This window comes from Brachyhypopomus gauderio, unplaced genomic scaffold (genome assembly GCF_052324685.1).
Source record: "Brachyhypopomus gauderio isolate BG-103 unplaced genomic scaffold, BGAUD_0.2 sc332, whole genome shotgun sequence".
Taxonomy (NCBI): Eukaryota; Metazoa; Chordata; class Actinopteri; order Gymnotiformes; family Hypopomidae; genus Brachyhypopomus; species Brachyhypopomus gauderio.
This window is the reverse complement of record NW_027507153.1, coordinates 79,356-94,608: the sequence shown is the minus strand read 5'-3', so window position 1 is coordinate 94,608 and position 15,253 is coordinate 79,356. Positions and strand designations below refer to the sequence as shown.

The following is a 15,253-nucleotide window of genomic DNA, read 5'->3' as shown; positions in this document are numbered from 1 at the left end:
CATGCTTTTAAGTTTTGAAATTTCCAGGTCTACTTCTAAACATCTTGTCGAGCACCATTTTCATTCACTTTCTTGAAAGGCACTTACATTTTTTACAACACAAGCTTGAATTTGTAGGTTATTTTGAGTGTCTATTGGGATTTGCTAGAGTGAAGCATGAAGTGCCTTGAAGAGTTTCATTAAATTAAAACATTGAAAGAAATGCTATAGAGTGAATTCACCCTGTCTTTAGAGGCTTTCTATCAATTTTTGACTCACACCCCTCTGACATTGAAAGGTGTGCTATTTTTGGACTAAAGGAATGCTTTTTTTAGGACTAAAGGTGACTTAGCAGAGGATGGTTTCGATCCATCGACCTCTGGGTTATGGGCCCAGCACGCTTCCGCTGCGCCACTCTGCTTTCCCAGCACCCCAGATGGGACTCGAACCCACAATCCCTGGCTTAGGAGGCCAGTGCCTTATCCATTAGGCCACTGGGGCTCTTGCTAAAGCTTGCGGATGTCCAGTACCCACGATGAACGCAACCTATACTTCTGGAATATATCAGAGGGCTCTGTTCTCAGTACAGTCTGTTCTAGTCAGACACCTGAGAGACAGAAAAATGAAAAGTCAGTACAATGCTTCAACTCAATTTTGTTTCTGTACTTCTTTGTGCAAACACGACCATAGCTGAAGGGAATTAGCAGATCTTTTGTCATTTCAATCATTATAAATTTCAGTTTCCCTTTCACCCACTGAGCAGGGGACTTAGCAGATCTTTTGTATTTTCAATCTTTCTGGATTTCAGTTTCCCTTTCACCCAATCTTTGATATCCAGTGACATTTGAAAAATCCACACGTTGTTCCGCGTCCATTCTTTTGGCCAAATATGTAGAAGTCTGGAGGTCCTGGAGAAGATTCAGCAAGAGATCTTTGATAAGATAGGCCAGTGTAACACATCTCTCGACATTACCCCTTGTCATCACGCCATCTGTTGTCAGCAAATCAACCTCATGGCTCAAGGGAATTAGCAGATCTTTTGTACAAGCATATGAACATATCAACTTGGCAAACATGCTTTTAAGTTTTGAAATTTCCAGGTCTACTTCTAAACATCTTGTCGAGCACCATTTTCATTCACTTTCTTGAAAGGCACTTACATTTTTTACAACACAAGCTTGAATTTGTAGGTTATTTTGAGTGTCTATTGGGATTTGCTAGAGTGAAGCATGAAGTGCCTTGAAGAGTTTCATTAAATTAAAACATTGAAAGAAATGCTATAGAGTGAATTCACCCTGTCTTTAGAGGCTTTCTATCAATTTTTGACTCACACCCCTCTGACATTGAAAGGTGTGCTATTTTTGGACTAAAGGAATGCTTTTTTAGGACTAAAGGTGACTTAGCAGAGGATGGTTTCGATCCATCGACCTCTGGGTTATGGGCCCAGCACGCTTCCGCTGCGCCACTCTGCTTTCCCAGCACCCCAGATGGGACTCGAACCCACAATCCCTGGCTTAGGAGGCCAGTGCCTTATCCATTAGGCCACTGGGGCTCTTGCTAAAGCTTGCGGATGTCCAGTACCCACGATGAACGCAACCTATACTTCTGGAATATATCAGAGGGCTCTGTTCTCAGTACAGTCTGTTCTAGTCAGACACCTGAGAGACAGAAAAATGAAAAGTCAGTACAATGCTTCAACTCAATTTTGTTTCTGTACTGCTTTGTGCAAACACGACCATAGCTGAAGGGAATTAGCAGATCTTTTGTCATTTCAATCATTATAAATTTCAGTTTCCCTTTCACCCACTGAGCAGGGGACTTAGCAGATCTTTTGTATTTTCAATCTTTCTGGATTTCAGTTTCCCTTTCACCCAATCTTTGATATCCAGTGACATTTGAAAAATCCACACGTTGTTCCGCGTCCATTCTTTTGGCCAAATGTGTAGAAGTCTGGAGGTCCTGGAGAAGATTCAGCAAGAGATCTTTGATAAGATAGGCCAGTGTAACACATCTCTCGACATTACCCCTTGTCATCACGCCATCTGTTGTCAGCAAATCAACCTCATGGCTCAAGGGAATTAGCAGATCTTTTGTACAAGCATATGAACATATCAACTTGGCAAACATGCTTTTAAGTTTTGAAATTTCCAGGTCTACTTCTAAACATCTTGTCGAGCACCATTTTCATTCACTTTCTTGAAAGGCACTTACATTTTTTACAACACAAGCTTGAATTTGTAGGTTATTTTGAGTGTCTATTGGGATTTGCTAGAGTGAAGCATGAAGTGCCTTGAAGAGTTTCATTAAATTAAAACATTGAAAGAAATGCTATAGAGTGAATTCACCCTGTCTTTAGAGGCTTTCTATCAATTTTTGACTCACACCCCTCTGACATTGAAAGGTGTGCTATTTTTGGACTAAAGGAATGCTTTTTTAGGACTAAAGGTGACTTAGCAGAGGATGGTTTCGATCCATCGACCTCTGGGTTATGGGCCCAGCACGCTTCCGCTGCGCCACTCTGCTTTCCCAGCACCCCAGATGGGACTCGAACCCACAATCCCTGGCTTAGGAGGCCAGTGCCTTATCCATTAGGCCACTGGGGCTCTTGCTAAAGCTTGCGGATGTCCAGTACCCACGATGAACGCAACCTATACTTCTGGAATATATCAGAGGGCTCTGTTCTCAGTACAGTCTGTTCTAGTCAGACACCTGAGAGACAGAAAAATGAAAAGTCAGTACAATGCTTCAACTCAATTTTGTTTCTGTACTGCTTTGTGCAAACACGACCATAGCTGAAGGGAATTAGCAGATCTTTTGTCATTTCAATCATTATAAATTTCAGTTTCCCTTTCACCCACTGAGCAGGGGACTTAGCAGATCTTTTGTATTTTCAATCTTTCTGGATTTCAGTTTCCCTTTCACCCAATCTTTGATATCCAGTGACATTTGAAAAATCCACACGTTGTTCCGCGTCCATTCTTTTGGCCAAATATGTAGAAGTCTGGAGGTCCTGGAGAAGATTCAGCAAGAGATCTTTGATAAGATAGGCCAGTGTAACACATCTCTCGACATTACCCCTTGTCATCACGCCATCTGTTGTCAGCAAATCAACCTCATGGCTCAAGGGAATTAGCAGATCTTTTGTACAAGCATATGAACATATCAACTTGGCAAACATGCTTTTAAGTTTTGAAATTTCCAGGTCTACTTCTAAACATCTTGTCGAGCACCATTTTCATTCACTTTCTTGAAAGGCACTTACATTTTTTACAACACAAGCTTGAATTTGTAGGTTATTTTGAGTGTCTATTGGGATTTGCTAGAGTGAAGCATGAAGTGCCTTGAAGAGTTTCATTAAATTAAAACATTGAAAGAAATGCTATAGAGTGAATTCACCCTGTCTTTAGAGGCTTTCTATCAATTTTTGACTCACACCCCTCTGACATTGAAAGGTGTGCTATTTTTGGACTAAAGGAATGCTTTTTTAGGACTAAAGGTGACTTAGCAGAGGATGGTTTCGATCCATCGACCTCTGGGTTATGGGCCCAGCACGCTTCCGCTGCGCCACTCTGCTTTCCCAGCACCCCAGATGGGACTCGAACCCACAATCCCTGGCTTAGGAAGCCAGTGCCTTATCCATTAGGCCACTGGGGCTCTTGCTAAAGCTTGCGGATGTCCAGTACCCACGATGAACGCAACCTATACTTCTGGAATATATCAGAGGGCTCTGTTCTCAGTACAGTCTGTTCTAGTCAGACACCTGAGAGACAGAAAAATGAAAAGTCAGTACAATGCTTCAACTCAATTTTGTTTCTGTACTGCTTTGTGCAAACACGACCATAGCTGAAGGGAATTAGCAGATCTTTTGTCATTTCAATCATTATAAATTTCAGTTTCCCTTTCACCCACTGAGCAGGGGACTTAGCAGATCTTTTGTATTTTCAATCTTTCTGGATTTCAGTTTCCCTTTCACCCAATCTTTGATATCCAGTGACATTTGAAAAATCCACACGTTGTTCCGCGTCCATTCTTTTGGCCAAATATGTAGGAGAAGTCTGGAGGTCCTGGAGAAGATTTAGCAAGAGATCTTTGATAAGATAGGCCAGTGTAACACATCTCTCGACATTACCCCTTGTCATCACGCCATCTGTTGTCAGCAAATCAACCTCATGGCTCAAGGGAATTGGCAGATCTTTTGTACAAGCATATGAACATATCAGCTTGGCAAACATGCTTTTAAGTTTTGAAATTTCCAGGTCTACTTCTAAACATCTTGTCGAGCACCATTTTCATTCACTTTCTTGAAAGGGACTTACATTTTTTACAACACAAGCTTGAATTTGTAGGTTATTTTGAGTGTCTATTGGGATTTGCTAGAGTGAAGCATGAAGTGCCTTGAAGAGTTTCATTAAATTAAAACATTGAAAGAAATGCTATAGAGTGAATTCACCCTGTCTTTAGAGGCTTTCTATCAATTTTTGACTCACACCCCTCTGACATTGAAAGGTGTGCTATTTTTGGACTAAAGGAATGCTTTTTTAGGACTAAAGCTGACTTAGCAGAGGATGGTTTCGATCCATCGACCTCTGGGTTATGGGCCCAGTACGCTTCCGCTGCGCCACTCTGCTTTCCCAACACCTCAGATGGGACTCGAACCCACAATGCCTGGCTTAGGAGGCCAGTGCCTTATCCATTAGGCCACTGGGGCTCTTGCTAAAGCTTGCGGATGTCCAGTACCCACGATGAACGCAACCTATACTTCTGGAATATATCAGAGGGCTCTGTTCTCAGTACAGTCTGTTCTAGTCAGACACCTGAGAGACAGAAAAATGAAAAGTCAGTACAATGCTTCAACTCAATTTTGTTTCTGTACTGCTTTGTGCAAACACGACCATAGCTGAAGGGAATTAGCAGATCTTTTGTCATTTCAATCATTATGAATTTCAGTTTCCCTTTCACCCACTGAGCAGGGGACTTAGCAGATCTTTTGTATTTTCAATCTTTCTGGATTTCAGTTTCCCTTTCACCCAATCTTTGATATCCAGTGACATTTGAAAAATCCACACGTTGTTCCGCGTCCATTCTTTTGGCCAAATATGTAGGAGAAGTCTGGAGGTCCTGGAGAAGATTTAGCAAGAGATCTTTGATAAGATAGGCCAGTGTAACACATCTCTCGACATTACCCCTTGTCATCACGCCATCTGTTGTCAGCAAATCAACCTCATGGCTCAAGGGAATTGGCAGATCTTTTGTACAAGCATATGAACATATCAACTTGGCAAACATGCTTTTAAGTTTTGAAATTTCCAGGTCTACTTCTAAACATCTTGTCGAGCACCATTTTCATTCACTTTCTTGAAAGGGACTTAAATTTTTTACAACACAAGCTTGAATTTGTAGGTTATTTTGAGTGTCTATTGGGATTTGCTAGAGTGAAGCATGAAGTGCCTTGAAGAGTTTCATTAAATTAAAACATTGAAAGAAATGCTATAGAGTGAATTCACCCTGTCTTTAGAGGCTTTCTATCAATTTTTGACTCACACCCCTCTGACATTGAAAGGTGTGCTATTTTTGGACTAAAGGAATGCTTTTTTAGGACTAAAGCTGACTTAACAGAGGATGGTTTCGATCCATCGACCTCTGGGTTATGGGCCCAGCACGCTTCCGCTGCGCCACTCTGCTTTCCCAGCACCCCTGATGGGACTCGAACCCACAATCCCTGGCTTAGGAGGCCAGTGCTTTATCCATTAGGCCACTGGGGCTCTTGCTAAAGCTTGCGGATGTCCAGTACCCACGATGAACGCAACCTATACTTCTGGAATATATCAGAGGGCTCTGTTCTCAGTACAGTCTGTTCTAGTCAGACACCTGAGAGACAGAAAAATGAAAAGTCAGTACAATGCTTCAACTCAATTTTGTTTCTGTACTGCTTTGTGCAAACACGACCATAGCTGAAGGGAATTAGCAGATTTTTTGTCATTTCAATCATTATGAATTTCAGTTTCCCTTTCACCCACTGAGCAGGGGACTTAGCAGATCTTTTGTATTTTCAATCTTTCTGGATTTCAGTTTCCCTTTCACCCAATCTTTGACATCCAGTGACATTTGAAAAATCCACACGTTGTCCCGCGTCACCTCTTTTGGCCAAATATGTAGAAGTCTGGAGGTCCTGGAGAAGATTCAGCAAGAGATCTTTGATAAGATAGGCCAATGTAACACATCTCTCGACATTACCCCTTGTCATCACGCCATCTGTTGTCAGCAAATCAACCTCATGGCTCAAGGGAATTGGCAGATCTTTTGTACAAGCATATGAACATATCAGCTTGGCAAACATGCTTTTAAGTTTTGAAATTTCCAGGTCTACTTCTAAACATCTTGTCGAGCACCATTTTCATTCACTTTCTTGAAAGGGACTTAAATTTTTTACAACACAAGCTTGAATTTGTAGGTTATTTTGAGTGTCTATTGGGATTTGCTAGAGTGAAGCATGAAGTGCCTTGAAGAGTTTCATTAAATTAAAACATTGAAAGAAATGCTATAGAGTGAATTCACCCTGTCTTTAGAGGCTTTCTATCAATTTTTGACTCACACCCCTCTGACATTGAAAGGTGTGCTATTTTTGGACTAAAGGAATGCTTTTTTAGGACTAAAGCTGACTTAGCAGAGGATGGTTTCGATCCATCGACCTCTGGGTTATGGGCCCAGCACGCTTCCGCTGCGCCACTCTGCTTTCCCAGCACCCCTGATGGGACTCGAACCCACAATCCCTGGCTTAGGAGGCCAGTGCTTTATCCATTAGGCCACTGGGGCTCTTGCTAAAGCTTGCGGATGTCCAGTACCCACGATGAACGCAACCTATACTTCTGGAATATATCAGAGGGTTCTGTTCTCAGTACAATCTGTTCTAGTCAGACACCTGAGAGACAGAAAAATGAAAAGTCAGTACAATGCTTCAACTCAATTTTGTTTCTGTACTGCTTTGTGCAAACACGACCATAGCTGAAGGGAATTAGCAGATCTTTTGTCATTTCAATCATTATGAATTTCAGTTTCCCTTTCACCCACTGAGCAGGGGACTTAGCAGATCTTTTGTATTTTCAATCTTTCTGGATTTCAGTTTCCCTTTCACCCAATCTTTGATATCCAGTGACATTTGAAAAATCCACACGTTGTTCCGCGTCCATTCTTTTGGCCAAATATGTAGGAGAAGTCTGGAGGTCCTGGAGAAGATTCAGCAAGAGATCTTTGATAAGATAGGCCAGTGTAACACATCTCTCGACATTACCCCTTGTCATCACGCCATCTGTTGTCAGCAAATCAACCTCATGGCTCAAGGGAATTAGCAGATCTTTTGTACAAGCATATGAACATATCAACTTGGCAAACATGCTTTTAAGTTTTGAAATTTCCAGGTCTACTTCTAAACATCTTGTCGAGCACCATTTTCATTCACTTTCTTGAAAGGCACTTACATTTTTTACAACACAAGCTTGAATTTGTAGGTTATTTTGAGTGTCTATTGGGATTTGCTAGAGTGAAGCATGAAGTGCCTTGAAGAGTTTCATTAAATTAAAACATTGAAAGAAATGCTATAGAGTGAATTCACCCTGTCTTTAGAGGCTTTCTATCAATTTTTGACTCACACCCCTCTGACATTGAAAGGTGTGCTATTTTTGGACTAAAGGAATGCTTTTTTAGGACTAAAGGTGACTTAGCAGAGGATGGTTTCGATCCATCGACCTCTGGGTTATGGGCCCAGCACGCTTCCGCTGCGCCACTCTGCTTTCCCAGCACCCCAGATGGGACTCGAACCCACAATCCCTGGCTTAGGAGGCCAGTGCCTTATCCATTAGGCCACTGGGGCTCTTGCTAAAGCTTGCGGATGTCCAGTACCCACGATGAACGCAACCTATACTTCTGGAATATATCAGAGGGCTCTGTTCTCAGTACAGTCTGTTCTAGTCAGACACCTGAGAGACAGAAAAATGAAAAGTCAGTACAATGCTTCAACTCAATTTTGTTTCTGTACTGCTTTGTGCAAACACGACCATAGCTGAAGGGAATTAGCAGATCTTTTGTCATTTCAATCATTATGAATTTCAGTTTCCCTTTCACCCACTGAGCAGGGGACTTAGCAGATCTTTTGTATTTTCAATCTTTCTGGATTTCAGTTTCCCTTTCACCCAATCTTTGATATCCAGTGACATTTGAAAAATCCACACGTTGTTCCGCGTCCATTCTTTTGGCCAAATATGTAGAAGTCTGGAGGTCCTGGAGAAGATTCAGCAAGAGATCTTTGATAAGATAGGCCAGTGTAACACATCTCTCGACATTACCCCTTGTCATCACGCCATCTGTTGTCAGCAAATCAACCTCATGGCTCAAGGGAATTAGCAGATCTTTTGTACAAGCATATGAACATATCAACTTGGCAAACATGCTTTTAAGTTTTGAAATTTCCAGGTCTACTTCTAAACATCTTGTCGAGCACCATTTTCATTCACTTTCTTGAAAGGCACTTACATTTTTTACAACACAAGCTTGAATTTGTAGGTTATTTTGAGTGTCTATTGGGATTTGCTAGAGTGAAGCATGAAGTGCCTTGAAGAGTTTCATTAAATTAAAACATTGAAAGAAATGCTATAGAGTGAATTCACCCTGTCTTTAGAGGCTTTCTATCAATTTTTGACTCACACCCCTCTGACATTGAAAGGTGTGCTATTTTTGGACTAAAGGAATGCTTTTTTAGGACTAAAGGTGACTTAGCAGAGGATGGTTTCGATCCATCGACCTCTGGGTTATGGGCCCAGCACGCTTCCGCTGCGCCACTCTGCTTTCCCAGCACCCCAGATGGGACTCGAACCCACAATCCCTGGCTTAGGAGGCCAGTGCCTTATCCATTAGGCCACTGGGGCTCTTGCTAAAGCTTGCGGATGTCCAGTACCCACGATGAACGCAACCTATACTTCTGGAATATATCAGAGGGCTCTGTTCTCAGTACAGTCTGTTCTAGTCAGACACCTGAGAGACAGAAAAATGAAAAGTCAGTACAATGCTTCAACTCAATTTTGTTTCTGTACTGCTTTGTGCAAACACGACCATAGCTGAAGGGAATTAGCAGATCTTTTGTCATTTCAATCATTATGAATTTCAGTTTCCCTTTCACCCACTGAGCAGGGGACTTAGCAGATCTTTTGTATTTTCAATCTTTCTGGATTTCAGTTTCCCTTTCACCCAATCTTTGATATCCAGTGACATTTGAAAAATCCACACGTTGTTCCGCGTCCATTCTTTTGGCCAAATATGTAGAAGTCTGGAGGTCCTGGAGAAGATTCAGCAAGAGATCTTTGATAAGATAGGCCAGTGTAACACATCTCTCGACATTACCCCTTGTCATCACGCCATCTGTTGTCAGCAAATCAACCTCATGGCTCAAGGGAATTAGCAGATCTTTTGTACAAGCATATGAACATATCAACTTGGCAAACATGCTTTTAAGTTTTGAAATTTCCAGGTCTACTTCTAAACATCTTGTCGAGCACCATTTTCATTCACTTTCTTGAAAGGCACTTACATTTTTTACAACACAAGCTTGAATTTGTAGGTTATTTTGAGTGTCTATTGGGATTTGCTAGAGTGAAGCATGAAGTGCCTTGAAGAGTTTCATTAAATTAAAACATTGAAAGAAATGCTATAGAGTGAATTCACCCTGTCTTTAGAGGCTTTCTATCAATTTTTGACTCACACCCCTCTGACATTGAAAGGTGTGCTATTTTTGGACTAAAGGAATGCTTTTTTAGGACTAAAGGTGACTTAGCAGAGGATGGTTTCGATCCATCGACCTCTGGGTTATGGGCCCAGCACGCTTCCGCTGCGCCACTCTGCTTTCCCAGCACCCCAGATGGGACTCGAACCCACAATCCCTGGCTTAGGAGGCCAGTGCCTTATCCATTAGGCCACTGGGGCTCTTGCTAAAGCTTGCGGATGTCCAGTACCCACGATGAACGCAACCTATACTTCTGGAATATATCAGAGGGCTCTGTTCTCAGTACAGTCTGTTCTAGTCAGACACCTGAGAGACAGAAAAATGAAAAGTCAGTACAATGCTTCAACTCAATTTTGTTTCTGTACTGCTTTGTGCAAACACGACCATAGCTGAAGGGAATTAGCAGATCTTTTGTCATTTCAATCATTATAAATTTCAGTTTCCCTTTCACCCACTGAGCAGGGGACTTAGCAGATCTTTTGTATTTTCAATCTTTCTGGATTTCAGTTTCCCTTTCACCCAATCTTTGATATCCAGTGACATTTGAAAAATCCACACGTTGTTCCGCGTCCATTCTTTTGGCCAAATATGTAGAAGTCTGGAGGTCCTGGAGAAGATTCAGCAAGAGATCTTTGATAAGATAGGCCAGTGTAACACATCTCTCGACATTACCCCTTGTCATCACGCCATCTGTTGTCAGCAAATCAACCTCATGGCTCAAGGGAATTAGCAGATCTTTTGTACAAGCATATGAACATATCAACTTGGCAAACATGCTTTTAAGTTTTGAAATTTCCAGGTCTACTTCTAAACATCTTGTCGAGCACCATTTTCATTCACTTTCTTGAAAGGCACTTACATTTTTTACAACACAAGCTTGAATTTGTAGGTTATTTTGAGTGTCTATTGGGATTTGCTAGAGTGAAGCATGAAGTGCCTTGAAGAGTTTCATTAAATTAAAACATTGAAAGAAATGCTATAGAGTGAATTCACCCTGTCTTTAGAGGCTTTCTATCAATTTTTGACTCACACCCCTCTGACATTGAAAGGTGTGCTATTTTTGGACTAAAGGAATGCTTTTTTAGGACTAAAGGTGACTTAGCAGAGGATGGTTTCGATCCATCGACCTCTGGGTTATGGGCCCAGCACGCTTCCGCTGCGCCACTCTGCTTTCCCAGCACCCCAGATGGGACTCGAACCCACAATCCCTGGCTTAGGAGGCCAGTGCCTTATCCATTAGGCCACTGGGGCTCTTGCTAAAGCTTGCGGATGTCCAGTACCCACGATGAACGCAACCTATACTTCTGGAATATATCAGAGGGCTCTGTTCTCAGTACAGTCTGTTCTAGTCAGACACCTGAGAGACAGAAAAATGAAAAGTCAGTACAATGCTTCAACTCAATTTTGTTTCTGTACTGCTTTGTGCAAACACGACCATAGCTGAAGGGAATTAGCAGATCTTTTGTCATTTCAATCATTATGAATTTCAGTTTCCCTTTCACCCACTGAGCAGGGGACTTAGCAGATCTTTTGTATTTTCAATCTTTCTGGATTTCAGTTTCCCTTTCACCCAATCTTTGATATCCAGTGACATTTGAAAAATCCACACGTTGTTCCGCGTCCATTCTTTTGGCCAAATATGTAGAAGTCTGGAGGTCCTGGAGAAGATTCAGCAAGAGATCTTTGATAAGATAGGCCAGTGTAACACATCTCTCGACATTACCCCTTGTCATCACGCCATCTGTTGTCAGCAAATCAACCTCATGGCTCAAGGGAATTAGCAGATCTTTTGTACAAGCATATGAACATATCAACTTGGCAAACATGCTTTTAAGTTTTGAAATTTCCAGGTCTACTTCTAAACATCTTGTCGAGCACCATTTTCATTCACTTTCTTGAAAGGCACTTACATTTTTTACAACACAAGCTTGAATTTGTAGGTTATTTTGAGTGTCTATTGGGATTTGCTAGAGTGAAGCATGAAGTGCCTTGAAGAGTTTCATTAAATTAAAACATTGAAAGAAATGCTATAGAGTGAATTCACCCTGTCTTTAGAGGCTTTCTATCAATTTTTGACTCACACCCCTCTGACATTGAAAGGTGTGCTATTTTTGGACTAAAGGAATGCTTTTTTAGGACTAAAGGTGACTTAGCAGAGGATGGTTTCGATCCATCGACCTCTGGGTTATGGGCCCAGCACGCTTCCGCTGCGCCACTCTGCTTTCCCAGCACCCCAGATGGGACTCGAACCCACAATCCCTGGCTTAGGAGGCCAGTGCCTTATCCATTAGGCCACTGGGGCTCTTGCTAAAGCTTGCGGATGTCCAGTACCCACGATGAACGCAACCTATACTTCTGGAATATATCAGAGGGCTCTGTTCTCAGTACAGTCTGTTCTAGTCAGACACCTGAGAGACAGAAAAATGAAAAGTCAGTACAATGCTTCAACTCAATTTTGTTTCTGTACTGCTTTGTGCAAACACGACCATAGCTGAAGGGAATTAGCAGATCTTTTGTCATTTCAATCATTATGAATTTCAGTTTCCCTTTCACCCACTGAGCAGGGGACTTAGCAGATCTTTTGTATTTTCAATCTTTCTGGATTTCAGTTTCCCTTTCACCCAATCTTTGATATCCAGTGACATTTGAAAAATCCACACGTTGTTCCGCGTCCATTCTTTTGGCCAAATATGTAGAAGTCTGGAGGTCCTGGAGAAGATTCAGCAAGAGATCTTTGATAAGATAGGCCAGTGTAACACATCTCTCGACATTACCCCTTGTCATCACGCCATCTGTTGTCAGCAAATCAACCTCATGGCTCAAGGGAATTAGCAGATCTTTTGTACAAGCATATGACCATATCAACTTGGCAAACATGCTTTTAAGTTTTGAAATTTCCAGGTCTACTTCTAAACATCTTGTCGAGCACCATTTTCATTCACTTTCTTGAAAGGCACTTACATTTTTTACAACACAAGCTTGAATTTGTAGGTTATTTTGAGTGTCTATTGGGATTTGCTAGAGTGAAGCATGAAGTGCCTTGAAGAGTTTCATTAAATTAAAACATTGAAAGAAATGCTATAGAGTGAATTCACCCTGTCTTTAGAGGCTTTCTATCAATTTTTGACTCACACCCCTCTGACATTGAAAGGTGTGCTATTTTTGGACTAAAGGAATGCTTTTTTAGGACTAAAGGTGACTTAGCAGAGGATGGTTTCGATCCATCGACCTCTGGGTTATGGGCCCAGCACGCTTCCGCTGCGCCACTCTGCTTTCCCAGCACCCCAGATGGGACTCGAACCCACAATCCCTGGCTTAGGAGGCCAGTGCCTTATCCATTAGGCCACTGGGGCTCTTGCTAAAGCTTGCGGATGTCCAGTACCCACGATGAACGCAACCTATACTTCTGGAATATATCAGAGGGCTCTGTTCTCAGTACAGTCTGTTCTAGTCAGACACCTGAGAGACAGAAAAATGAAAAGTCAGTACAATGCTTCAACTCAATTTTGTTTCTGTACTGCTTTGTGCAAACACGACCATAGCTGAAGGGAATTAGCAGATCTTTTGTCATTTCAATCATTATGAATTTCAGTTTCCCTTTCACCCACTGAGCAGGGGACTTAGCAGATCTTTTGTATTTTCAATCTTTCTGGATTTCAGTTTCCCTTTCACCCAATCTTTGATATCCAGTGACATTTGAAAAATCCACACGTTGTTCCGCGTCCATTCTTTTGGCCAAATATGTAGAAGTCTGGAGGTCCTGGAGAAGATTCAGCAAGAGATCTTTGATAAGATAGGCCAGTGTAACACATCTCTCGACATTACCCCTTGTCATCACGCCATCTGTTGTCAGCAAATCAACCTCATGGCTCAAGGGAATTAGCAGATCTTTTGTACAAGCATATGAACATATCAACTTGGCAAACATGCTTTTAAGTTTTGAAATTTCCAGGTCTACTTCTAAACATCTTGTCGAGCACCATTTTCATTCACTTTCTTGAAAGGCACTTACATTTTTTACAACACAAGCTTGAATTTGTAGGTTATTTTGAGTGTCTATTGGGATTTGCTAGAGTGAAGCATGAAGTGCCTTGAAGAGTTTCATTAAATTAAAACATTGAAAGAAATGCTATAGAGTGAATTCACCCTGTCTTTAGAGGCTTTCTATCAATTTTTGACTCACACCCCTCTGACATTGAAAGGTGTGCTATTTTTGGACTAAAGGAATGCTTTTTTAGGACTAAAGGTGACTTAGCAGAGGATGGTTTCGATCCATCGACCTCTGGGTTATGGGCCCAGCACGCTTCCGCTGCGCCACTCTGCTTTCCCAGCACCCCAGATGGGACTCGAACCCACAATCCCTGGCTTAGGAGGCCAGTGCCTTATCCATTAGGCCACTGGGGCTCTTGCTAAAGCTTGCGGATGTCCAGTACCCACGATGAACGCAACCTATACTTCTGGAATATATCAGAGGGCTCTGTTCTCAGTACAGTCTGTTCTAGTCAGACACCTGAGAGACAGAAAAATGAAAAGTCAGTACAATGCTTCAACTCAATTTTGTTTCTGTACTGCTTTGTGCAAACACGACCATAGCTGAAGGGAATTAGCAGATCTTTTGTCATTTCAATCATTATGAATTTCAGTTTCCCTTTCACCCACTGAGCAGGGGACTTAGCAGATCTTTTGTATTTTCAATCTTTCTGGATTTCAGTTTCCCTTTCACCCAATCTTTGATATCCAGTGACATTTGAAAAATCCACACGTTGTTCCGCGTCCATTCTTTTGGCCAAATATGTAGAAGTCTGGAGGTCCTGGAGAAGATTCAGCAAGAGATCTTTGATAAGATAGGCCAGTGTAACACATCTCTCGACATTACCCCTTGTCATCACGCCATCTGTTGTCAGCAAATCAACCTCATGGCTCAAGGGAATTAGCAGATCTTTTGTACAAGCATATGAACATATCAACTTGGCAAACATGCTTTTAAGTTTTGAAATTTCCAGGTCTACTTCTAAACATCTTGTCGAGCACCATTTTCATTCACTTTCTTGAAAGGCACTTACATTTTTTACAACACAAGCTTGAATTTGTAGGTTATTTTGAGTGTCTATTGGGATTTGCTAGAGTGAAGCATGAAGTGCCTTGAAGAGTTTCATTAAATTAAAACATTGAAAGAAATGCTATAGAGTGAATTCACCCTGTCTTTAGAGGCTTTCTATCAATTTTTGACTCACACCCCTCTGACATTGAAAGGTGTGCTATTTTTGGACTAAAGGAATGCTTTTTTAGGACTAAAGGTGACTTAGCAGAGGATGGTTTCAATCCATCGACCTCTGGGTTATGGGCCCAGCACGCTTCCGCTGCGCCACTCTGCTTTCCCAGCACCCCAGATGGGACTCGAACCCACAATCCCTGGCTTAGGAGGCCAGTGCCTTATCCATTAGGCCACTGGGGCTCTTGCTAAAGCTTGCGGATGTCCAGTACCCACGATGAACGCAACCTATA

General features: G+C 41.8%; 12 non-coding genes across 12 annotated transcripts; all 12 read right to left on the bottom strand.

Annotated features, from left to right (window-relative positions):
• Positions 1-407: 407 nt before the first annotated feature.
• trnar-ccu (transfer RNA arginine (anticodon CCU)) lies at positions 408-480 on the bottom strand. The gene has a single exon. It is a non-coding gene; the product is annotated as a tRNA-Arg (tRNA).
• Positions 481-1,458: 978 nt separating this feature from the next.
• trnar-ccu (transfer RNA arginine (anticodon CCU)) lies at positions 1,459-1,531 on the bottom strand. Its single transcript has one exon. It is a non-coding gene; the product is annotated as a tRNA-Arg (tRNA).
• Positions 1,532-2,509: 978 nt separating this feature from the next.
• Positions 2,510-2,582, bottom strand: trnar-ccu (transfer RNA arginine (anticodon CCU)). Its single transcript has one exon. It is a non-coding gene; the product is annotated as a tRNA-Arg (tRNA).
• A 978-nt stretch (positions 2,583-3,560) lies between these two features.
• trnar-ccu (transfer RNA arginine (anticodon CCU)) lies at positions 3,561-3,633 on the bottom strand. Its single transcript has one exon. It is a non-coding gene; the product is annotated as a tRNA-Arg (tRNA).
• A 4,140-nt stretch (positions 3,634-7,773) lies between these two features.
• On the bottom strand, positions 7,774-7,846 carry trnar-ccu (transfer RNA arginine (anticodon CCU)). The gene has a single exon. It is a non-coding gene; the product is annotated as a tRNA-Arg (tRNA).
• A 978-nt stretch (positions 7,847-8,824) lies between these two features.
• trnar-ccu (transfer RNA arginine (anticodon CCU)) lies at positions 8,825-8,897 on the bottom strand. Its single transcript has one exon. It is a non-coding gene; the product is annotated as a tRNA-Arg (tRNA).
• Positions 8,898-9,875: 978 nt separating this feature from the next.
• trnar-ccu (transfer RNA arginine (anticodon CCU)) lies at positions 9,876-9,948 on the bottom strand. Its single transcript has one exon. It is a non-coding gene; the product is annotated as a tRNA-Arg (tRNA).
• Positions 9,949-10,926: 978 nt separating this feature from the next.
• On the bottom strand, positions 10,927-10,999 carry trnar-ccu (transfer RNA arginine (anticodon CCU)). Its single transcript has one exon. It is a non-coding gene; the product is annotated as a tRNA-Arg (tRNA).
• Positions 11,000-11,977: 978 nt separating this feature from the next.
• On the bottom strand, positions 11,978-12,050 carry trnar-ccu (transfer RNA arginine (anticodon CCU)). Its single transcript has one exon. It is a non-coding gene; the product is annotated as a tRNA-Arg (tRNA).
• A 978-nt stretch (positions 12,051-13,028) lies between these two features.
• trnar-ccu (transfer RNA arginine (anticodon CCU)) lies at positions 13,029-13,101 on the bottom strand. Its single transcript has one exon. It is a non-coding gene; the product is annotated as a tRNA-Arg (tRNA).
• Positions 13,102-14,079: 978 nt separating this feature from the next.
• trnar-ccu (transfer RNA arginine (anticodon CCU)) lies at positions 14,080-14,152 on the bottom strand. Its single transcript has one exon. It is a non-coding gene; the product is annotated as a tRNA-Arg (tRNA).
• A 978-nt stretch (positions 14,153-15,130) lies between these two features.
• On the bottom strand, positions 15,131-15,203 carry trnar-ccu (transfer RNA arginine (anticodon CCU)). The gene has a single exon. It is a non-coding gene; the product is annotated as a tRNA-Arg (tRNA).
• Positions 15,204-15,253: the final 50 nt, after the last annotated feature.